This window comes from Protopterus annectens, chromosome 5.part0, assembly GCF_019279795.1.
Source record: "Protopterus annectens isolate FY-2018-M chromosome 5.part0, PAN1.0, whole genome shotgun sequence".
Lineage (NCBI taxonomy): Eukaryota > Metazoa > Chordata > Ceratodontiformes > Protopteridae > Protopterus > Protopterus annectens.
Window position 1 is genome coordinate 1,194,068,411 of NC_056735.1, and position 25,276 is coordinate 1,194,093,686.

The following is a 25,276-nucleotide window of genomic DNA, read 5'->3' on the forward strand; positions in this document are numbered from 1 at the left end:
GTTGGCTTCAAACAAGTCACCTCAGCTGGCTGGACAAGACACCTGTTGCGGGGTAACAAAACTTTAAAAAAGGTAATTATCCTCCTTTGTGGGGGGAAAACTTCAGAAGGGCAGCATGATAGAAAAGTGACAAGGAACAAAGGGACAGACTGCAACACACACCTGAAAATCAAAAATGATAGTAAGCATCTCATTAGTATACATGATAACAGCACATGCTGGGCAGGGGGGGGGGGGGGGGGGTGGCAACGTAATATTAAATCATTCAATATTTGTGTTCCTGTCCTATTTGTATGGCTTCTGTTACAAAAATGTGACATAGCCGTAGCACCTACCTGTAAGGAGCTTATGGGGATCTTTCATGGGCCAGGTACTGATGCACATATGCAGCTGTCCTTATAAGCCAACATTACATGTAAGGTATTGCTATGGTGAATTATATAAGCCTTGGCTACACTAGGCTACGCTAACTATTAATATAAATGAAAATAAAAAGCTGCCACCTCAGAAAATACACTGAACAAACTATTTGGGCATCAACAAAAAGACATTATACAGTTGTTAAAATTGCATTTCATAATTCATGAATATAGCTACCGCATAAAATGAAATAGGAAATCTGCATTTATCTGTGGTAAAAAAATAAGTTTTATGAAAATTATTTTATATTATATGTATTTTTACACCTTCTAGTGAGGAAAAATAAGCAACAACACCCCCAATAACGCCAAAAACAAAATGTTTAAATATGAAATATAATTATGCTATGTAATACACTGGCAGTGTCAAAATACAAATGCATTTAAAAACTAATTACCCAGCAGTCCTTTTTAGGACTTAACTGACTATAGTAAATTTTGAAAAGTAGTTTCTCCCAGTGCTAGTTTCACTCCTAACAGGAATAAGCAATACTGCATAAATTATTTCAATAAGAGTAAATTAAAACTTTCAGATGTTAACTGTAGGCTAACAGTATCTGTTCTACACATACAGCAACATTATAGTTGAGTTATTCCAATATTCTGACTTTTGAACAACTATAAAACATACATACTATGAAAGTACAGCAAGGTATATACAAGTTTCTTAATTTATTTTGTTTTTCCAGGGAGACTGACAGATAACTGTCAAATATTTTTTCTTAATACGTTCTTATTTTTTTTGTTTGAGATAACAAAAGAGATCTTTACAAGTCAGTTATTGTAGAAAATATCAAAAAGCTTGTTTTTCACTTGTATTTGAGAAGTCTTATACCAGCTTAACATAAAAATAAAACTGAACAAACAAATCTTAGATAAGTAAGCCAAATGAAAATTCAATATCTGAAGAATCAGGATTGAGCTCTCTGGGCAGGCTCTCACTTAGCCTGGAAATACAGGACTCCTGTTCTGCTGGAACAAATGGGCTAATGTAGAAGACCCAAGAGGCAAAGTCTTGGAGCGGGAAGCCAAAAAAAACAAAAAAAAAAAAACAAAAGACAATACTACTTAGTGACTGCGAACACTGAAGACCAAGATGCCTGAAGCAAGCAGTGGAGTCAGACATTTCTCGAGCAGAATCACTTCATGGCAAAAGGTAATGTAGGCATCAGTAGCTGAGATTCCTTGTGCAGCAAAGGACATAAGCAGATTGTACATTTTCCTACAGTTGCACACTAGCTACAGGTACATCATGAACTAACAGTGTACATCTCAGTCCCTAGTTTTTGTCCTAGCACAGAACAAAATAGGGAAATAGACTGGTTCATTGCAGTTCAAAATGCACTTTTCAAGAGAAAACACAAGTTAGGCTGGAGGAACACTTTGCCCAGGTGAAAGAAGGTGTGTATTTCTCTACATGTTACAGACTGAAGGCATTGATCCTATACAAAGATGATGACCAAGAAGAGTTTCAAAGTAGTAAAACGTTGATGGTACTGAGTGATAAGGAAAAAAAGCAGGCTAGCAAGCCAGATGATCACAACATTCAGATCCTACAAGGGAGTGTCTTCAAAGGAGACGAGAGGAATCATCCAAAGAACCTCTTAACCAGCCAGCACCGAGCCATAATTTGAACCTTCAAAAGGTCATGATATAAAGAAAAGCAGGAGCATATACTCTGGAATAACTGAAGCTGAAATCAAAAGTTGCCTGTGAAGGATCAGGATCACCTGCAATTTGACCAGATGGGGACACTGAACACTTTCTGACCAAGACTTTTGAAAATTGTACTTGGAGGAATGGGCAGGCCTGCCAAGCAAACTGACAACAGTTTCCACTCGGGTGCCAGTGGCACTTTCTGCCAGCCTCAGTGACCTACAAGACCCAAACTCAGCAGATCCAGTTGGATTAGCAAGTCTGCAACAGAAATCAGGCCCAAAGGCTAAGCCAGTTGTTGCCTCAGCTGTGAAGGAAATCTTTAACCACGATTAAGATAAGAAGGGGATTGACTGATATACTTGGATCAAGATCACGATCCAAGTGAATGGGACCATGCCCTTTTCAACAACCAGGAGTGATCACACTCATCATTACCCTGGAGTGCCCAAGATCTGCCAACCCCAAAAAACACAGTTCCTCTGGTAAACTCATGTGGAACCCTGTGCAGCCCCATTTGGTCAGTGTGCAAGTGGTTCTGACCCATCTCACACACCTTTTGACTTGGGCCTCTACTTCACTGCAGGTATACCTGTTATGTATGTATACTGTGACCTACAGGAGTATAGGACTGCGGCCCAGCATCAGCTGATCAAGAAGTTCCTTGAAGGGCTTCATTTCTGCCCATCTCAGTCCCTAAAGCGTTTAGGGCCAAGAAGATAACTTGGAGCTCCAAGTATGTGACATAACATACAGCTGCCAGCTGAGATGCATGGGGAAGTGCACTATTTCTACCATATGGGAACCCATGTGAGCCACGCATCCTGCAAGAGCTATGATGGGTTTGGATGCATGAAGAGAAATGCCACAAAATAGTTTGTGGGAAGGTTGCACCACCCCAGAGTCTAGCAACAGCATTTTGACAGCAGAAGGTCCTTGAGTGTGTATCAGCTCTATAGCCATTGCTTTCTCACAGTCCTCTACAACATCCACATCCTAATGTGTGTAAGCAGCACCAAGGTTATTAGCAGCCATCTGACTACAGCAAAGCCTTGGGTCCTGAACTGCACCCTCACCTTGCAAAGGCCATGCCAACTTCCTGGATGAGAAGGTATATCTGGAAGTGGAGTGAATCCAACTCCATGCCTGTAGATGCTATGATCTGAGGAGGAGTCCATCTTTACCCTGTTTAGTCTCATCCCAAAGACTGCAGCCATCAATGCTTCCTTGGAATTCTTGGACAGGGCTATGGGAATGCAAACTTTCAGAGAGTAGAATGCAAAGCCTTCTGCAAAGCTTCATCCACCACAACTAACACCTCCGTAAAGCAAAGGGTACTAAGGAAAATCTAAATGGCAAAATTGAGTCCTGAAAAAGTGATGCCCTCCTAAAACAAACCAAAGTAACCACCTGTGTGAAATCCAGACAATGGTTTTCCCAAAGGCATTCAGCACATTAAGTCACATCATTTAAACACACTAAGATAGCAAGAGTACACGGCCCTGAAGGCTGACTATCAGGTACCACATGTTGTGCTACTTGATGCTGCAAGGTCAAGGAATGGACAGAAACCTACTCCATTCAGGCCCAAAAAGAATGGAGAGTACACCTGTCCCAATCCAAAAATAGGCCAACCTTTATGGTCCCCCAAAGGTCCCCTCCGGCAGCAGAATCTGTAATTGTCACAAGGTGGACTGGTCCATTAGAAGACCTCTTTTTAAGGGAGGACACATAAGCTCCAAGACACAGTCATGGCAAGAAAGACTGAAGAAAATGGCGTTGGTTGCAACTTTTATACCCCTGGCGCACTGATGTCAGGGAAGAGGCGTCAGCAACAGATGCCGGACCAAGACTTTGGAACTCGGGCCGAATGCGGGTCGCCTGCCAGCAGGATAACCCAAGTGTAATGACTGCAACAGTGAAACACGATGAACATCTGTGGAGGTATATCAAGGAAGGCTGTTCTCTATGGCAACTTAACAGGAAGAAAAGCACAAACTATATAATGCTTTATTATGTTCTTTGGACAACAAGGAGGTTACATTCACTTGTGGAACTGACCTTGATTAGAAAGCAAGGATAATGTGGTTTCCAACAAGGGATTATAAAGGCCTTCTATGGTGCAGAGGGCCAGTATTCTCTTCATGAGGTGGAGGTCCATATCATGAAAGGCCTAACCAAACAGCGCTCTCACTCTAAACTGGGTGCCAAAAATCTCGTTTGTGAGTTTTTCTTAAAGGGGCATGACATGTCACCCTGAAGGCTCACTATGAAGAACCAGATTCAGAACTTCTAGTAAAATCTGAGGAGCCGTACTGTTTACTTATCAGCAGAAATAAGTCTGTATAATTATCTACAGTATATCATTTTTAACTGCCATGATTACTAATGCTCAAGCTGAATATATGTCATACTGGATATAGGCTACAATCTTGCCATGAAATTATAGCAAAATCAAATTGAGAACTATATATATGTATATATATATATATATATATATATATATATATATATATATATATATATATATATATATATATATATCCTCTCTCATATCCATACCCCCCCATTAAAAATACTGTATGTCCTACTACTCACTGTAGAAACAATATTCTTAGGAGAGATTTCAACAAATGCCACAGGTTCACCAGGTACCCACCTAAAAAGACCTCTTAAATACCTTGGCCTACACTATAGTGAATTATCTTAAAAAGGTGAACTCATTAGGAGGATCAGACTCAAACTTATTCTCATTATTCCACATAGATGCATTAGTCACGCTCTCTAACTCTAGCCAACCAAATATGAGTGACCATTGCCCCGTTACATCAGTGTAGTCATTCAAATCTAAGCCCACACCCTCCTTTCTAAATAAAAAGGTCTTAATCCCCGAAGACGCAAAACAGATCAACTTACATACCTACAGGAACAGACTGTAGTGCCAGTTAATTTGAGACAGCATACTTTTACTTTGAAACCACTTTTTTTCTGATACTCAAGAAATCAACCTAACCTTTTTTATTTGTAGAGAAGGCAACACTTGTGAGGACTTCCAAAATGGCTGTACATTGAGTAACAGCTTAATTTCAGCTCTCCCAGAGAGCAAGTGAACTCATAATTTTGGGTAAATTTCAGTAACTGGCCAATAAGTGCAATGCCTGGATGCCAGCAAAAAAGAAAGTCAGAGAACCTGAAAGAAAATCAGTCACAAAATGTGAGGAAAAAAACACTGACTGAAGAATTCTGCAGCCATTCAGCACGCACTGCAAGCTCCAGCTTTGGTGCAAGACATGACTTCCAGTAACCTAGAAGAAAAAATAAGTCAAATGTACTCAGAGCTGATTAAAATAAATGAAACAGTGATGCAGTATATCAACTGAAATAACAAAACGCTGGAAAAATGGACTTTAAACATATATTCAGATGATATGATAAAACTGCAAAAATCAGAGGTTACAATGAAGACAAGCCTGGCTGAATACGAGACTGCTCAAGAAGAGATGTTTCAAGAAATAACAGAATTGAGAATAGAACACATAGGGAAAACCTGAGATTTTCTGCTGTACCAGAGAAGATGGAAAGAACAGACTGCATTAATTTTATGAAAGCACAAATAAGTGACTAGACTGGCATTCCACAGTAAGAGTTATTAACTGAAATGGAAAATTGGGTGCATCCTCCAAACCTGGCCATGAGAAAGCAAGCTAGACCCTTAACAGTAAAACATGCAATCCTACCAGCAGAAGGAGTTGATTCTGACAAACCTGTGGCAGCAGGACAAAGTATTAAAAGTGGGAGGCACCCAAGTGTTTGTGGAAAATGATTACTCGCTATACACCATACAGAAGAGTACTAAATTTATTCCAGTAATCACGGAATGTCAAGAAGCAGGCATGAGTTTCAAAATGCTGTACCCAGCTGTCTTCAGAATATTCTTTCGTGGAAGGACAAAATCATTTTTTGATAAACATGCTAAGAAGGTAAAAAATGTGTTATGTACTTCCCGTAAAGTACAGTTGTGTACACCTACCATAAATGTAGATGTTCGAGTGTCTTCACTGTTGCAGTCATAACTGTAGGGTGCTCCTGCCGGCAGGCAGCCCGAGGTCGGCCAGAATCCCAAAGTCTGGGTCCGGCGTCAGCTGTACAAGCCAGTATCCTGACGTCAGTACGCTCTGGTACATAGCCCCCAGCCGACGCCATCTTCTCCAGCCTTTCTTGCCCTAGATGTCAGAAGCCCCCAATAAATCATAAATGAATCCCACTAGGAAACACAAATACACCACAAAAAAGAGAAAAAGAGGGGATAGGAGGGAGGGAAACACCGACTGCAACAGTGAAGACACTCGAACATCTACATTTTTGGTAGGTGTACACAACTGTACTATGTTCATCGTGTTTCACTGTTGCAGTCATAACTGTAGGGTGGAATCCCAAAGCAGTGAAAAAAGGGGGGAGGTTTATACAGAAGAAGGGGCAGCAAGAAGACCCTGCAAAACAGCAGAGGCAAAGCCTGCCCTGGTCTTAGAATACAAAAGGAGATTGTGGTGCTTGGAAAAAGTATGCACAGAACTCCAAGTGGCAGCTTCCAAGATACCCTTGGTAGGAACTCCCCTGAGAAAAGCTGTAGAAGTAGCAGCTGCTCTAGTAGAATGACTTCTCACAGTACCTGGAAATTGTTTCCCATGATGAGTGTAACAAAATCTTATTCCAGAAGAAATCCATTTGGAAATAGTTTGTTTGGAAATAGCCTTTCCAAGAGAACTGGAGGCAGGTGCTTTAAAGTTGGATACCAAAACTGTCGAGGCCAATTTGGAGCAATCAAGATGAGGAACTTGGGCTTGTCCTGTTTTATCTTTAGTAAAATCCGAGGAGGAAGAGGAGGGAAGGCATATCCCGAAAGGTTTCTCCAGCTGAAGGACAGGGCATCCACTTTCCAAGCTGTTTTGTGAATGACCTGGTGCAAAAGAGAGGCAGCTGATGATTGAGATGGGATGCAAACAGATCTATCTGGGGGCATCCCCAAACTGCAGTAATCTTGTCGAATAAGTTGGTGTCTAGCATCCATTCGTGAGGATCTAAAATGTTCCTGCTCAGGCTGTCTGCTAAGAGATTCTGTTCTCCTGGTATGAATTGGGCCTGGAGATGTAGATTCAGATTTAGAGCTGTGTCCCATAAAGCCATAGCTAGTCTGCAAAGCGGGTACGAATGAGAACCCCCCTGCTTGTTTATGTACCACATGACTGTGGTGTTGTCTGTGCAAATCAAAAGAGGTCCTGGATGCAAAAGGTTCTTGAAGGCTAGAAGAGCATTTTGAACTGCCAACATTTCCTTCAGATTGATGTGCCAGTGAAGATGATCCTTTGTCCAGGTTCCCTGCTGGCAATTGCCTAGAAAATGTGCTCCCCAAGCATAATCCGAGGCGTCCGTGGTTATGATTTGAGAAGGTTGAGGAGGACGGAAAGGCTTTCCTTCCGTTAACGCACACACCCTGGACCACCAAAGGAACTCCTTCTGGAGGCAGGGAATCAGAGGAATCAGAGTGTCCAGATCGTGGTAATGCTGCGACCATACACTTTTCAGATACCATTGAAGCTTTTTCATATGAAGCCTTGCATTTGGAATCAACAGAATGCAGGAAGCCATGTAGCCCAGTGCCTGCAGGAATTTCCTTGCAGTGAGCTGAGGTAGAGTTGCCAAAGTCTTGAAAATTGAAGCCAGCTGTATTTGTTTTTCTGTAGTGAGGAAGGCCCTTTGTAAGGTTGTATTTAAGAGGGCTCCCAGAAATACCATTTGTTGAGAAGGGATCAAGTGTGACTTTTTTGTGTTCACTGAAAATCCCAGTAGGAGGAGAAGACTTGAACAAAATCCAGATGTTGAAGTAAAAGATCCTTGCTGTCTGCCTGAATAAGGCAATCGTCCAAGTAGGGGTAAATCTGAATCCCCTGGAGTCTGCAATAAGCCACTACTGGTGCCAGGCACTTGGGCGCAGTAGATAAACCAAAGGGCAGTACAGAGAATTGATAGTGTCTCGAACCTGCCTTGAACCTGAGGAATTTCCTGCGTTCCTGCCTGATGGGAATGTGTAAATAAGCTTCCTTTAGATCCAATGTCACCATCCAGGCGTCCTGAGAGAGCATTGGAATCAGCTGCTGCAGAGTAAGCATCTTGAATTTTGGAATTTCCAAAAAGGTGTTTAATACAGAAAGGTCCAAAATAGGTCTCCATGAGCTTTGCTTTCTTGGAACCAGAAACAGTCTTGAATAAAAACCTTTTCCCATCTCTGAGAGTGGAACAGGCTCTATGGTTCTCATGGCCAGAAGAGCATCCACTTGATTTAAGGCCTCTGACCATTGATGTTTTGGCAGATCTGGCCAACCGAAAGCCCTTGGCAAGGTATGAAAGTGGAATTTGTAGCCTTTTAAAATCACGTCCAATACCCTTTTGTCCTGGGTAACATGAGTCCAATTTCTGTAAAAAAGAGAAAGTTTTCCTCCGAGAGGGGCATCCAGGTAAAGAGGTCCTGTAGCCCAACCGAGAGAGTCATTGAGTTTGCTTCCTTTGAGATTGGGATCTGTCTTCTCCCCTTCTAGGTGAAGAAGCAGTCCATTGTCTCGATCTGTAGGAGGTCTGAGCTTGGCCACGACCTCTGGAGCGTCTATATCTTCCCCTTTGAGGCCTGTCAGACATGGGAAAGGACCAATTTTTGGAGGGCCAATTCCTGGAAAATCTAGGAGGCTGAACTTGCAAGAAATCTTTCACAGTTTGCATAGATTTTGCCTTTTCTTCCATCTTTTTAATATCCTCCTCAGCCTTAGATCCAAAAAGAACATCATGCTGAACAGGGGCATCTAATAATTTAGCCTTAACCTGTTCAGGTAAACTTTGCTCACGAAGCCAAGCATGTCTCCTGATAACAGTACCAGAGGCTGCGGCCCTGCAAGAAGCATCCAAAGCATCAAAACCACAATGCAAGCTATGTTTGTTCAGTTGTTCAGTTGCATGCAATACATCCTGTAGTTCCTTATCTTCTGCACATGCAGGAAGGAAAGCAAGCTTTTGCTTTAAAACAGACAAAAGAAATTGCTGATACTTAAACATATGAAACTGAAGCCCTAACAGAGAGGGTTAGCAGAAGTATATACCTTTTTGCCCCACCTGTCTAAGGCACGAGAATCCTTCTCAGAGGGAATAGGATTCTTAGAAGTATCAACTTTAGCAGCCTTAGAGCCCTGAGATATAGTTTCAGGATCTGCAGAAGGATTCTTAAACAAGAACAAATGAGACTCAGGAACCCTATAAAACCAGGCTTCGAGGGAGCAGGAGGCATGGAGTCAGGATTCAAATTAGCCTCGGAAAAAGCATCATCCACAATGTCAAGAACAGGAGGGATAGCCAAAGCCCTATGTTGAGGAAGAAGAAGGAATTCTCTAAGCCTCTTCTTGGAAGCAGAATAATCCTGACCTTCCCAATGAAAATGTTCCCTCATCTCATGTAAAGTTTCCCCAAAAGAAAAATTTTCAGGCGGAGAGGCAGAGGGCAAGGAGTCCTCAGCATCCGAATCCTCATAAGGAGGAAAAGAATATTCCTGATCAGAGGAGGAAAAGAATATTCCTGATCAGAGGAAGAGACAGAAGATATAGAAGCCTGGTCAGAGGAATCCATAGGAACATCCTGTCGAGGCCTTTTCTCAGGGGGGGGGGGGTGAGAACCCCTAATCATAGTAAGCAAATCTTTAGCCATCCTTAACAATTGCTTCTGTGTCCGGGGAGTAGATTCAGAAGTAGCATGAGCAGGAGCTTTGGATTTAACAGGAGTCTTTGTCTTTGCCTTTGAAATAGTGATGTGAGTAGGCCTGAATACCCCCTCAGAAGCCGGTACCTGCACAGCGGTTCCGGACCCATCCGAGGGAGCGACGTCCGAAGGTCCTGCAGCAGATAAAATAGAAGGCCTTGATGGCTCCCCATGGGAGTCCGTATCGGCCATCGGTTCAGAAGTGGCGGACGACAGGGGCTGCAAAAGCACCTCACTGACGACAGCCGAACCGGACGCTGGCTCCAGCTGCAAAGAGTCCTGTTTGGACCTCGGAGGCCTGTCCTTGTCTTTGCGCTTCTTTTGAATTCCGGTAGCATCCAACGACATTCTATAATTGAAGCGTCTGCCAAAGTAATTAAGAGCCCAGTCGTACCTGCGTTTGATAGTACGAGAATTAAACCTGGCACAGAACCGACAACAAGAAACGTCGTGGTCAGGGCCTAAGCAAGGTAGACAGTAAGAGTGGAAATCTTTATGAGGTATTTGTTTCCCACACGTAATACAATTATTAACTTTTTCTGACATCGGAGGAACAAGAAAAAGATTCCCCAATGGGGTACTTAGCTTTGAGAAGAGAAGTAAGAACTTCGGACCGACAACAACCAAAAACGCTGTTCGAAAATCGCCAACCAACGACTTGCGAGCTGCTTTCCACCGCACGGCAAGAAAGACTGAGGAAGATGGCGTCGGCTGGGGGCTATGTACCAGAGCGTACTGACGTCAGGATACTGGCTTGTACAGCCGACGCCGGACCCAGACTTTGGGATTCTGGCCGACCTCGGGCTGCCTGCCGGCAGGAGCACCCTACAGTTATGACTACAGTTATGACTGCAACAGTGAAACACGATGAACATCTTAGCATCTGTGTTATCCTATGTTACTACTCATCACTTCTTGGCTGTAGATCTGACATCGGATCCGAGCCAGCAACTTTTCAGACAGATTCTAGGCTCAAGCTGCCCCCACTCCCATAATCCCTTGGTGCCTTCTAACCCCTCACATCAAGTTTGCCCCAGAGCTAGAAGACAGTCAGAGTTGACCTGAACTGCCAGACAGGACATCTCCATTTCCTCTAGATCCAACAGGATGGGGGAGGGAGGGATAGTGATGAATAGTGACAGGATAAAACAGATGAAAAGTTATGGTAAGAACATAACTCTTTATCTGATGTTATCCATGCCACTATTCCTCACTTCTGGGTCACAGTCCTCAGCTACCATACAATCCTGGGTGGCCTCATGGAAGGATATGCTGAAGAACTGTGGAGCCAAAAGAAGCCCTGTTGCTGGAAACTAAGTCAAGTTTGCAATGAGTAATGAAGGTGTGAGGAGTAGACCAGGTGGCTGCAGTACAAATCTCATGTAAGGAATGTCGCCTGAACAGGCAGCTGATATAGCCACAGATCTAGTGGAATGAGCTCTGACAGGTCTTGATAAAGGCAATCCCTTAGAAGTATAAACTGTAGAAATACATTCTGATATCAAATGAGATATTGTAATCTTGGACACCGCACAATCCAGTCTGTTAACAGAGAAGGCCACAAACAGTTGGTCAGACTTGTGAAAGTTCTTTGTCCTGTGTAAATAAAATTGTCTATGTACATCAAACGTGTGGAGCGTATATCTCCTTTACTGGGATGGCTGGGAAAGAAAACTGGCAACTGAATGGTTTAATTCAAATTTGCTACCTTGGGCAAAGAAGAGGGATTTGTCCGGACCAGTCACTCTTGTCTCTAGGAAAAATCATGGAGGCTTGATGGAGAGAGCCTGCAATTCAGAAACTCATCTTGCTGATGTTATAGCCACCAAAAAGGTGGTCTTCCAAGACAAAAACTTAATGTCGCAAGTGGCAGCAGGCTCAACGGGACTCTGTGTAAAAGAATGCAGCACAAAGGAAAGGCCCCAAGGAGAAGGAGGATATTTGATAGGAGGCCGTAGCAGGAAGACACCTTTCAAAAAAGCCTTACAAAGGCGACAAAAAGTAGGTTCCTCGCAGACATGGAAACTAGAGAAGGCTGCCAGCTGCAGCTTAACAGTGGAGAAACTGGCTCCATCCTGAAAAAGAGAAGACAAGAATAATACAATGTTTAGAATGAGAGCAGAGAAGAGATCCAGATTCCACTCATTGGCCCAGATCGAAAATCATTTCCATTAACTACCATAGACCTTTCCGGTGGAAGCCTTCTGAGATGACAGAATGTAGTCTCTAATGGGAGAGGCAAGCCTGAACTGGTTTAATATTGTGGGAAGTGGACAAACCACGCAGTCAAAGAGTCCAAAGGTTTGGGATCAAAAGATGAGAGGGGTGAGAAATCAGATCCGGAAGGCGATCCAGTACACAAGGGGGGGGGGGGGGGGTACTTCAGATGAGACCTGAGGAGGGGGAAACTACACCTGCTGAGGCCAGAAGGGTCAATGAAGATCAAGGGAGCCTTGAGGCATTGAGCTTTCTGAAGCACTCTGAGAATGAGAGTAACAGGAAGGTAAGCATAAAGGAGGCCGCAGAGGCCAATCTTAAACTAGAGCATCCCTAGGGGACTTCCCAGCTGGGGGGGGGGGGATCAGGGTGAAGTACTTACTGCATTTGTGATTCAGAGGGGAAGCAAACAGATAGCAGCTCGGTTGACCAGAGTGAAGGAAGATCTCTCTCATCACCACTGAGGGATTAAGGTACTACTCATGGGGACTCAAGATAGTTCTGCTGAGTTTGTCTGCTAGCACGTTGGTCTCCCCAGGAATGTGCTTTGCAATGTGAACATGACCAGAGGACAGTGCCCATTCCCAAACTCTCATGGCCTTGTGACAAAGTAGATAAGAACGTGTGCCCCTTGTTTGTTGATGTACCACACAACCGCCATGTTGTCCGTGTGCACTGCAATAGTACCCAGAGGAAAGTAACCCTGAAAGGCTTGCAACATAAGAACTGCTGCAATTTGGTCTCTGCAGGGGTTCACGTACCTTGGACCGTTTTTCCCTGGCAATGCCCCCCCCCCCCCCCGATCCCAGCAGGGAGACATCCGTGGTCACTGTTGCAGTGGAGGGAGGAGGAGCAGGAGAAAAGTGTCCACCCAGGATGAGATCGGTTGACTGAATACACCAAAGAAGATGACGCCTACACACCAGAGTGAGGCGGATGGAAGCGGTCATTGGATGAGACAGAAATTACCACTGGACCACTACAGTCCACTGTAGAACCCTCATGTAAAACCTGGCTAACAACACCAGATAGACTGCCGCCACAATGGACCCCAAGGCCATGAGAATGAAGCAAATCTGAGGATGAGACAGATCGAGGTGGCACTGAACTTGGGATCTGATAGTTGTACATGCCTGGGAAGTAATGCTGCAATCTCTGAAACAGTGTCTAGCTGGATGACAAACTCCCAAGTTTCGGGTTGGAATCAGATTCAGCTTGGCTAGATTCATGGTAATTCATAGCTGGTCAAACAGGCAAAGAAGGTACTGAGTGGCTGCAACCAGTCGATGCTTCATGGGAGTTGTGAGAAGTCAGTTGTCGAGGTATGGAAGCACCTGGAATCCTTGGAGTCTCAGGTGAGCTGCCACCACAGCCATGCATTTGGTGAATACTCAGGTGATTGTGGTGAGACAAAAGACAATGCCCTGAATTCACGAAACTGGAGATGTCTCCTGGAGCGCCTGTCTATTTTAATGACACTATGCATCCTGGAGATCCATTGAGCACATCCTCTCGTCCTTGTGCAGAAGGGGCACGATAGACTGGACAGTGACCATCCGGAACTTTGACTTCTTGATGGAGAGGTTTAACTCGCTTAAGTCCAGGAATGGAAGTAGGTTCCCCATTTTCTTCAGCATCAAAAAGAAGCGAGAGTAAGTTCTGGATCCTCTTTGTCCTGGCAGGACCTGTTGGATGGATCTCTTCTGAAGAAGCTTGAGCACTTCTTGCTGAGCGAACTCTCCCCTGATGGGGTGGCACATCAGGGAGAAGTTTTCTGAGTGATGGTGGGGGGTGGGGAAAGGGAAAAAATTGCCCCTGGAAATAATGCTTAGCACCACCAATCTCATGTGATGTTTGCTCAGGCCAAAGGTTGCAGAGACAAATGACCCCGACTGCTTCCAGGGCAGGACAGTCAGGCAACACATCAGGAACGTTGGAAGGGCTTCTCAGAGAAGGGTTCCCTGTAGCCCTGATTTTGCTGATCCTCTCTGCATCTAGGGCACTGTCTACCATTTAACCCCCTCCCCCCAACTCTAGAAGAGGGTTCATCCTGAGCCTCCTGAAAAAAGACTGCAACTTCTAGAACCACAATTTATTACTCCCTCATTGTGGCTTAGAAAAAGACTGCTGAGGAGTAGAAAACTTGATTCCCACAGCCGACAATGTCTTCCCTTCTTGCTCACAGCGGGTCAGAGTGCCTTTGACTGATGGACAAAAGAGAGTTGATCCACCAAAGGAGGCACTGGTGAAGGACGCTTTAAAGGACTCTGCATAGGCGCAGCCAGATGAAACGCCAAATAGCAATGCCTGTGCCAGCTGCTTGACAGGTGCCTTACACAGCATTGGAAATCAACCTCATCGAGGAATTAGCGAGGGATGCAAGAGGGGATAGCTTGGGAGACACTTTGTTCAAGTCCTCGGCAGGGATCAACTCAGAAAGGAAAGTGGTGACTTCCTTAGCCAAATCCATTTGGATTCTCGACTGGGGGGGATAGACAGATGTACTCTGCTCTGCCAACTCCTTTTTAGTGGAAGCAGCTACCATGACAGCATCGACTGGCACCTCTTTTGACCAAAACTGTCTATCCATGGGTGGACTTAAGAATCTGTCCACTCGTTTGGGAAATGGCTCCACAATATCGGGCTCCTTCCAATCTCTGCTGGCAATAAGGTCTATCAGTTCGTCAGTGGGGGGGGGAACGCAGGTGGTAGATGGTCCCATCCCAAACGCCTTCAGGAAATGGACGGCTCTGAAGACAAGAGTTGGGAAGATTTCTAAGATGTCTCTGAAGGAGACATCTTCGAGCAGAGATCTGAGGGACCTGTCTTCTTCATCAAGGTCCGTATCCTCGGTGGGAGGCTCCATCGGAGAGTCTAGCCCTCCTCTTGCAAGTATTCTTCTGGGGCACATCCTCCGAGGGGGGGCTCAGGGGAGGACTCAGAAGAGTGGGGAACCCCAAGTGGGGTAACTCCCCCTTGACGGCCGGTTCGGGGGGGGGGGGCTGACTGGGAGCAGGATGAGAAGGCTCAGCTCTCAGAGATGAGGGGGGCTGGAAAGAGTCCTGGAGAGCAGGGGAGGCAGCTCCAGCAGTGGAGAAGGTCTTCTCTACTACCTGGAAGACCGAAAGGCTGAACAATGCCTCCTTCCCCATTCCCAGTGGACAAGACCACCTAAAAAAAGAGGGAGCAGAGCATGCCACCACCTCAAAATCCCCCTGGATAATACCAGCCCAAACTATCAAGAGCCGAAGCACAGAGGGGCAGAGACCAATTGGAAAAAACTGGACCAGAACCCCTTTCACAAGGACTCTGGAATGGCTGCTCTGGTCTGGTCTAGGACCCAGTCTGCTCTGAGGGAAGAAAGAGCAGAGCCATTCAGGGCCTTGGCCAAAGGTTGCAGAGACAAATGACCCCGACTGCTTCCAGGGCAGGATAGACAAAAAGTGGGCTCTGGGAATTCCTGTCATCTCACCACGCCCCAGTTCCTGGAAGTCCAAAACCACCTTGGGTGGACGAGGAAATTGAAGTCTAGGAGCAGAGGAAGGACCCCTGGCCAGATGGGCAGGGGACACAAGAAGCACCAACTCAATTTGAGCCTTAAGGAAAGACCTCATCATCCTGTCTATGTCAGATGGGAGCAAGCTTGCTGGAAGAACTAGAATAGGCTGATGACCTAGCTGGGGATGAGTGCCTAGACCCCAAGGGCCTCCTATACCTCTCAGAAGAACAGCTTTTGTGCCTGGGATCTGTAAAATGCTGCTCTGAGCCAGAACCCGATGGATGGTACCTGATCAAAATGGTGGGATCAGACACGAGTCCTGGATTCATCCATAGAGCATTTAGAACTTGAATGCTTTGGAATACAAGGAGGTCTGATACGTGGCAGGTCTAGTCTTGGCCAGATCCGAAAGCCTCGATCCAGAGGCCTTGGATCTGGGACAAGACTCCCTGGACCTCGCATCCAAGGTCCTTGGATCCAACAGCAATGAGGCTGGAGTCCGATCTGAGGAGCTAGGATCCCACAGCCTAGGCTTCTTAGAGGAAGAGGACCCCCAGACAGAGGGAGCCTTTCTCTTGTGGTCACAGAAACCAGGCTTGGTCGGTGACTGGACCCCCCCCCCCCTCCGAGCCATGCTTTGAACAGTAACTTACTGCAGCACTTTTCCAAAGTCCTGGGGTTAAATGCGGCACAAATGCCACATTCAACCTCCAGGTGGTCGGCACACACTCCTCATGTGAGTTGGAAATGGGCATCTTCTGATCACATGAGGAGCACCTCTTAAATCCTGCTGGTTTGTCAGACATGAGGGGTTGAACAGCAGACAGAAACACCAAAGCCAAAACACAACCAGAACCATTAACCAGGGGCAAATCACAGTAAAAAACATGGACATGCCAACAACAAAGATGATTAAAATTCACAGGTGAAAACAAGGAAGGAAACTAAACCTAAGATTTTTAAAATGGAGAAAATGGTGCCAAAAGGGGAGACCATCAGAAAATAGTTAGAAAGGGAGGGGAGGCTAAGAGGTTATAAAAACTACAAACCTAATACTCTAAAGAGACAACAAGTAGATTTAAAGCTAAAAAGACAAAAATTAATTTTGGAAATAATGACTTATCCCACAGGACTCGAGGCAGTAGGAGTCGCATCTGTAGCAGTGAGCAGTAAACGAGATCTGAGGAGTTAGAGGGCAGCAAGGTATTATGGGAGTGAAAGGAGCTCGAGCCTAGCATCTGTCTGAAAAGTTGCTGGCTCAGATCCAATGTCAGATCCTATGACCCAGAAGTGTGGAACAGTGACATGGATAACAGATCAAACGTTTGTCCAACAAAAAGTGAGCTGTGAAACAGGAGATTCTGCTTCTTGTTCTGGTAATAACGACCAGAGAGAGACTGTGCCAGTGAAATCCTTTCCAATGTTTCAATGGAAAATGCTTGAGAAACAGAAAAAAGCACAAGAGTTGACTAGAAGAACAGAGTAGGTTGGAAAGGAAACAGAGAACGGATTTGGGAAAAGAAGATAAACGGGAATAAAACCAGCAACTAGGAGACTGACAAATAAATGTGGGATTGCAAAGCATTAATTACATTTGTGAAACATGACAGAACAAGAAAACTTGGAAATATTGGACTTTTTTGACTTTGTTAAACATGTTGGGGACTCTAAAGCATATGCCCCATGCCATTAATGTTGGGAAGAGGATTTAGGAGAAGGGAAAAAGGAAGGAAAGAGGTAACTAAGTAAAACAAAATTTTGTTCTCAACAGTAACTTCTTTATAGTGCATGAGGTAATCTGCAAGCTATAAGTTTTCTCTGTTATTTTCAAGTGTAATGGGGATACTAAAGTAAACAAGTGCCCCTGTTTTTCCCCCCTTCCTTTCTCTTTCTCCTTGATCAGTTTTAAAAAATGTAGGCACTGCAATGTAAAAAAAGAAGAAAGGCCTGGACATAGAGTACGATACAAGAAAAAACTGATGTGCTTTTCTCATTCTTGCATAGGGGAATTACTGGATTAAGGCCCTTGGCTAAATCTAGTAAAACGTTTTAAGAGAAGGCAAATATAAAAAGAACACTGAATATAATCAGAATCACATTTATTGGCCAAGTATGCACACATACAAGGAACTTGACTACGGTTTCATTGACTCTCCAACGACATATGTACAACTATTAAGAACAAGATAAATGACATACATGTAACTATTAACAAGACAAAAAAGTAAACATACATATACATACAAGGTGCAAAGTGCAACTCTGTGCAAGAAACCCTGAAATAAACTCTGAAAGAACAAGTATTAACAATATGTAAACAATACTGTAGAATCCTTGGAGGCTTCGGAAAAAGAATACCCCAACCTAATAAGCAGAGTTAACCGTTTATGAACTTGATGGCCTGTGGAAAAAAAAATGTTCTTACATCTGCTTGGTTTGGGGCGTATTAATCTAGAATGTCTTGTCTGATGGTAATAGTTCCAAAAGATGGTGGCCTGGATGTGAAGGGCTGGTGATGATTTTCCCTGTCCTTTATGGAATAGTACAAGTCCTGTAAGGATGGCAAACTAGCACAAATGATATTTTTGGCAGATCTGGCTTTGATGTAACCTTTTTTTGTCATGATCAGACAGAGATCCAAACCACATTGTTATGGATGACCGGAGAACAGACTTCATGACTGCTGTATAGAACTGAATTAACAGTTCCTGTGGGAGGTTGAACTTCCCCCAGCTGTCGCAGAATGTACATTCTCTGTTGTGCTTTTTTTTATGATGGACCCTACACTGGTCTCCCACTTCAAGTCCCAGGAGATTATACATCCCAAAAACCTGAAGGATTCCACAACTGATACAGCAGTATTAAATATAAAAGGGGGGGATAATATTGTAGTACCACTCCTAAAGTCCACCGTTATCTCCACAGTTTAAAGTGTGTTCACTTCCAGATTATTCTGACTACACCAAAAGGCCAGCTGCTCAACCTCCCATCTGTATGCAGACTCATCTCCATTCCAGATGAGCCCAATGAGAGTTGTATCGTCTGCATATTTAATAAGTTTGACAGAAGGGTCCTTAAAGGTACAGTCATTAATGTAGAGGGAGTATAGCAGTGGAGAGGGCACACATCTCTTTGGGGGGGGGGTAGGGGGGCACCTGTATTGACTGTGCGATAGCTAGATGTAAATTTCCCCAGTTTCACATGCCATTTCCTATTGGTTAGAAAACTGGTGATCCACTGACAGGTGGAAGCAGAAGCGGAAATCTGGGAGAGTTTCAAATGAAGGAAGTTCTCTAATTATTGTATTAAATGCAGACCTGAAGTCTACAAACAGAATCCTTCCATATGTCTCTGGCAAAATGTTGCAAGATATAGTACAGGCCCATATTAACTGCATCATCCACTGACCAGTTCTCTCGATAAGCAAACTGAAGGGGGTCCCAATGAGGGAGCTGTAAAATCCTTCTAGTAAGCTAACACCAGCCTCTCAAAAATATTCACGACCACCAATGTTAAAGCAACAGGCCTGTAGTCATTCACTCCTGTTATAGTGGAATTTTTAGTTACTGGAATGACTGTGGCTTTTTTGAAACATAATATAACACCCCTAAAACTGATGTCAATTCAGTAGTAGGAGTTCAGAATGCATTTACATATCATTCCACAAGATACAAAAATTAGGCTAGGCTAGAGAATTTACATTTCACTGGAAAATGTACATTCTTTCTGCTCAACAACTCGGGCAACAAAAAGTAGATCAGGCAACAAAAAGTAGAAAGGGCTGTCGCCAAGCTTAGGGAGCCTATAACAAGGAAGATAACAAAAGATCCTGTAGAGGTGCTAGAAATATTTTGGAAATTTTATAAAAGTCTGTATAAAGCATAGAAATATGGAGGTCAAAAACAGATACAAGTCGAAATGTTTATAAAAAAAAGTATACATGCAAAGGTTAGAGGTAGATGAGGCTCAATTGCTAACAGGATAAGAGGAGATGAGATAAAAATGGTGACATATAACCAAATCCACAGGAAAGTCCCTAGGAATAGGTGGTATTCCTGTAGGAAGTTTGGAAGCGAGGAACAAAAAAAACTGATGAAGATCTGGAACGGTTTGTTTAACAGTATTTTAAGAGGAGGAGAAGCATCTACTTCCTGGAAGAAAGCGGTGATGGCTGTAATACATAAAGCAGGTAAAAACCCATCAGATCCAGCTTCATACAGGATCATTTCAATCTTAAACCATGATTATAATTTTTTTATGTCGATAATGGCTAAAAGAATGGCAAAGGTGATGCCAAATTTGATATATTTGGATAGGCGTGGTTTTGTGGAGGAGAGGCAAACATTTGATATTAACAAAACATTGACGATCCAGAAGGAAGCTGAATGTAAGAAAATAGTACTGCTGTTGGTGGGTCTTGATGCAGACAAAGCATTTGATAGAGTAAGCTAGGAGTTTATGCGCAGGGCAATGGAAACATTTGCATTCCCTAATAAAATTACAAGGTTGATTAAGAGAATATATATGAGGGATCACAGGCAAAAATTAAAGTGGAAGGGTTACTCTCAGATAACTTCTTTTTGAGCAGAGGAACCAGGCAGGGGGTGCTTCCTTCCCCTTTGTTATTAACATTATATTTAGAACCAGTGGCAAAAAAAAAATAAGAGACTCAGAAATGCAAGGATATAACTGGTATGGTAGTCAAGAAAGTTGGCTCTACTGGCAGACAATATTATTTACATCTGATAAAACCAGGAAAGGATACTTCAGTGCTGTGGAACATTTTGAGGCAGTTTCAAATCTACTTGGGACACAAAATTAATGAAGCTAAAACAACGGCAACAGCTGTAAGTTATGTACCCACACACAAATTTGTTCAGCAATATCCATATTTATGGAGACATGATAAAAAGAAATACTTAAGAGTATAGATTAAAAATAATTCTGGTGTGGCAGCTAAGCATATGTGGGAAGAGACAAACTAAAAGATAATACAAAAACTGGGAAATTGGAAGCTCTGTTACATGGATGTGGATAGCAAGATACAAGCAGTTAACATGTTTTTAGTCTCTTTAATTTTATACACAGGTCAGGCATACTTTTATCAACCAGACAAAAAGTTGTGGATAGCAATTAATAAAGAACTGAAGGATTTTATCTAGGAGGGGGAGATGGCAAGAGCTGATTCGTCGAACAGAGTGGATTGGGATTACCTGATTTGAAAGGGTACTTCAGAGCTACAGAGTTAAGGCTCCTATACATAGCACAAGCAAAAACCTACAATTCAAAAGTGGAAAAAGATGATGATTAAACTGGAGGAATGGAGAGAGTGGGATTTTGGATGTAGATCCTTAAGGAGAATAACAATAACCATACAGAGTATTATATTTATAAAGTAGCAGACAGTATTCTAAGAACTAAGCCAACACAGGAAGGGAAAAAGGAGATTCTGCCGACAGGGATGACTACAATTAGGGATGCAGACAATAGGCAAGAGAGGGCTGAAAGTTATTGGAAAAAACTGGCAAAAGAACCAAGGTACAGGCAGAAAATAATTAGCGGGTGAAAGGTAACAGAATGGGAAGAGGTCAAGAATTTATTTGGACTGCAGGCTAGAGATTATCTTCCCTATCAAGGATTGATATAAGAGTATAGGCAAAGATAAAGAAATGGAGGATCCTAAGCTAAAGACCAGTACTGGTAGAATTTTTATTAGAATCTAGAACACAAGCTGCAGTTAAAAAAAAGGAATAATTAGTAGAGAATATAAAATATTGATTCTTGCAGTTACCATGCAATCAGATGAGGTTAGAAAGGATTGGGAAGAGACACTGGATAAGCAATTCACAAAGAAGCAGTGGGGGGGACATGTACTTTTCCCAAACATGCAACAAAGTCTAGAAGATTTAGAATCTTTGCTTGGAAGTGTTTACATAGGTATTTGTATACTCTAAGTAGTCTGCAAAGAATTTTTCCTCGGGTGGACAGCAAATGTTGGAGGTGTGACAGGGAAGAAAGAGGTAACTGGGAACACATTGTGTGTGTGTGTGTGTGTGTGTGTGTGTGTGTGTGTGTGTGTGTGTGTGTGTGTCTGTGTGTGAATGAGCTGGCAGACTTTAAAGATTGCCTGCAGACTGCTCTGTCAGAGATATTGGATGAGCAAATGGGTGTGACTAAATAAACTACTTTTTTAACTATGATACAGAATTGGAATTGCCTAGGCATAGTAAGGCCTTGCTGAGTCTAATTATGGTGGCTGCCAAAAAAGCAATTAATAGAAGAGGGTAATCAAAGTGTAAACCAACTTTACTAGAACTAGTGAATATAGTAACAGAGATAAAACTGGAATTGGGATCTTTGGAAAAGGATAGCAGCAAATTACATAGAAAAAATGGGAATTCTAGGAATAATACATGGAGAGGAGGAACAAGGTTTAAAAGAAGGCAGGATTTGAATGAGCTATGTAATGTTTGAACGGCAATGACTGGATAGATAAGTGATGTATAATGTTTGCAAATAAAATTACGGTTTGTGACGTATAATATTTGCAACTAAAATTATATCAATAGGTTTTGTTTTCATTTACATAAATGCATGATTGCCTATTTCATTGATAACTTTTTTTTTAAACAAGAAACATCTTTATTAAATAAACACTTGCCCCTGGTTATCTTCCAATTAAGTCCCTCCTCAAGAAAAAAAAGATTCAGACTAACATACTTAGAATAAGCAGCCACAAAGTAATACCCTACTCAGCAATTATATTAAAAAATAGCAGAATACTTGCCAAGTTCAACAAAGCTACATATCTCAGAAAAACTGACATGGTTTCCTCTCTTTCAGAATGCCATAAAAAGGCCTAACTAGTAAAACAGATTCTCCATCTGCACCCTCTTCCCTTTACAGTTACCAACTGCTTCAAAGGCTAGCATTTCTCAAAATCCAACCCAAATCTAAATAACTATCCTTGCCTCACCTTTACTCCAAGCCCCATCATTTTTGATGTCTACATTACAACCTTCTATTTTAAATATCTCCCAAAAAGCAGTCCTCATACTGAACAAACTTATAAGATCCTCCTTCAAAAGCAGTATGTTACATCTTGCCTTCCTTACAAAGGCAGCCCCATACATAGCAAAACCACCTTACCACGCATATATACATAAAACCCTTCCCTATCCACTAAACTGCTACCCAATCAATTCAAAAATTTCAAGGAAAAAACTATCTTACACTTGTTGAAGGTTTACCAGTGGAAAAATTAAGCAAACAAAGAAGACCTCTGGTATTCCACCACAACAAAAATCCACCATGATAGAGTCCTGTGTCAAACAGCAAACACATTTAATGAAAAAAGTAATAACAGCATTAAAATTCCATGGTGATAAAACGATAAGTGCTTTTGGCTATTTAGCCTTCTTCAGATAGTTATCTTTTGGTAGCAATGCTTAATATTTATACTAAAAACTAACCAATAAGGTTTTAAAATCAATTGACTTCTAAACCAATCATGTCAATTCATTCTTATTCTTTATTAGAATATCCAATAATCTTTCTTTGCACTACTAAGTAGCCAATAGCTATGATTTAAAATTGGTGCCAAAAATATGCTAATATACTATGTTGGCCCACCCTACTTCAGCTATATGCTAATATGCACTTCCCTGCCTGTTTTTTTACTGGCTATAAGTGCCGAATGTATCATTCCAATAGATTTAGTTTTACATAGCTTCCCTGTTTCCCCTTTGCTGCCATCCAGTGGCCAAAGTGTAATACTAGCTTTTTAAAGATTTTTCAAAAGCATTTGTTTCCAATAATTTTTATTTTTCTTTGTTTGTCAAATATAAACTTACAATAATAAACTTTAACTAACAGGTCACCTTTCTGGAATTTTTATATATAAACTTCTTTTACAGTTATCATCTACTTCAGGTATACGAAACAATTCTTATCTATAACTACCAAACTATTAAAATATTACTGACACAGCCAAAAGCATGGTCACTATGTCGACCCTGCTTCCGTCAGCACAAAAATGCATAATTGCACATTACAATTTTATATAATTTTGCTACATATTAAATAAAGAGAGTCCATTATTCACTAAATAAATAAATATATGGAATGACATCCCTATTCACTGCCTTGATAGAAAACAATGTCCAAATATACCGGTTGTAACAGGTAGCAGGGTTGACATAGTGACCATGCTTTTGGCTGCGTCAGTAATATTTTAATAGTTTGGTAATTATAGATTGTTTCATATATCTGAAGTAGAAGATAAATGTAAAAGAAGATTATATATAAAAATTCCAGAAAGGTGACCTGTTAGTTAAAGTTTATTATAGTAAGTTTATATTTGACAAACAAAGAAAAAGAAAAATTAATGGAAACAAATGCTTTTGAAAAATCTTTAAAAAGCTAGTATTACACCTGGCCACTGGATGGCAGCAAAGTGGAAACAGGGAAGCCATGTAATAATAAAAATAATGGAAACAAATGCTTTTGAAAAATCTTTAAAAAGCTAGTATTACACTTTGGCCACTGGATGGCAGCAAAGTGGAAACAGGGAAGCTATGTAAAACTAAATCTATTGGAATGATACATTCGGCACTTATAGCCAGTAAAAAAACAGGCAGAGAAGTACATATTAGCATATAGCGGAAGTAGGATGGGCCAACATAGTATATTAGCATATTTTTGGCGCCAATTTTAAATCATAGCTATTGGCTACTTAGTAGTGCAAAGAAAGATTATTGGATATTCTAATAAAGAATAAGAATGAATTGACATGATTGGTTTGGAAGTCAATTGATTTTAAAACCTTACTGGTTAGTTTTTAGTATAAATATTAAGCATTGCTACCAAAAGATAACGATCTGAAGAAGGCTAAATAGCTGAAAGCGCTTATTGTTTTATCACCATGGAATTTTAATGCTGTTTTTACTTTTTTCATTACATTTGTTTGCTGTTTGACACAGAACTCTGTTATGGTGGATTTTTGCTGTGGTGGAATACCAAAGGTCTTCTACTTTGTTTTGAATCAATTCAAACATGGTCACATTATACCACTACCCAAATCTCATAACCCCAATGATGTCACTACAGACCTTTAACAAAAGTTTTAGAAAAGCTAACCTGCAAATTACTAATCATACTAACATACATGGTCTACGTATAGAAAATGAGGATTGATTTAAAGCTAGCTTTACTATTATAACAGTATTCCATAAAATTAATACTATTTACTCTAAAATGAACAGTGGCCGCTTTACAGGTGGTCTTATTCACTAATATAACTAATGCCTGTGATACAGTTAACCACATTATCCTAATAAAAGAACAGCAGCACTAAACTTCAGCTCCAGTGTACTACATTGGTTCTTTATCTGCATAACCAAACCATTTGGATAAGCAGTGGCTCAAACACTATTAAGTAAGGAACTCCAATATCAGATGCATCACAAGGTTAAGTTCTTGAACCATTCCTCTTCTCTCTTCTTAATTGACTTATCCCAAGACTCCCCTCCTTCCATGTACACAGATGACCTGCTCATCCTAAAAGTTGATAAACATGCCACTACCATGCAAACCAAAGTAAAAAATACTACACCATGGCAGTGGATTTTCAAAATAAAAATCAATTTACTATCAATTTCAAATAATTGCCTGTATGATTTTTGGCATTAAA

General features: G+C 42.0%; 1 protein-coding gene across 1 annotated transcript in view; it reads right to left on the reverse strand.

Moving 5' to 3' along the window:
- The window catches only part of HADH (hydroxyacyl-CoA dehydrogenase), a 625,146-nt gene that overhangs the window by 359,613 nt on the left and 240,257 nt on the right, over positions 1-25,276 (reverse strand). The gene's annotated exons all lie outside the window — the stretch shown is intronic.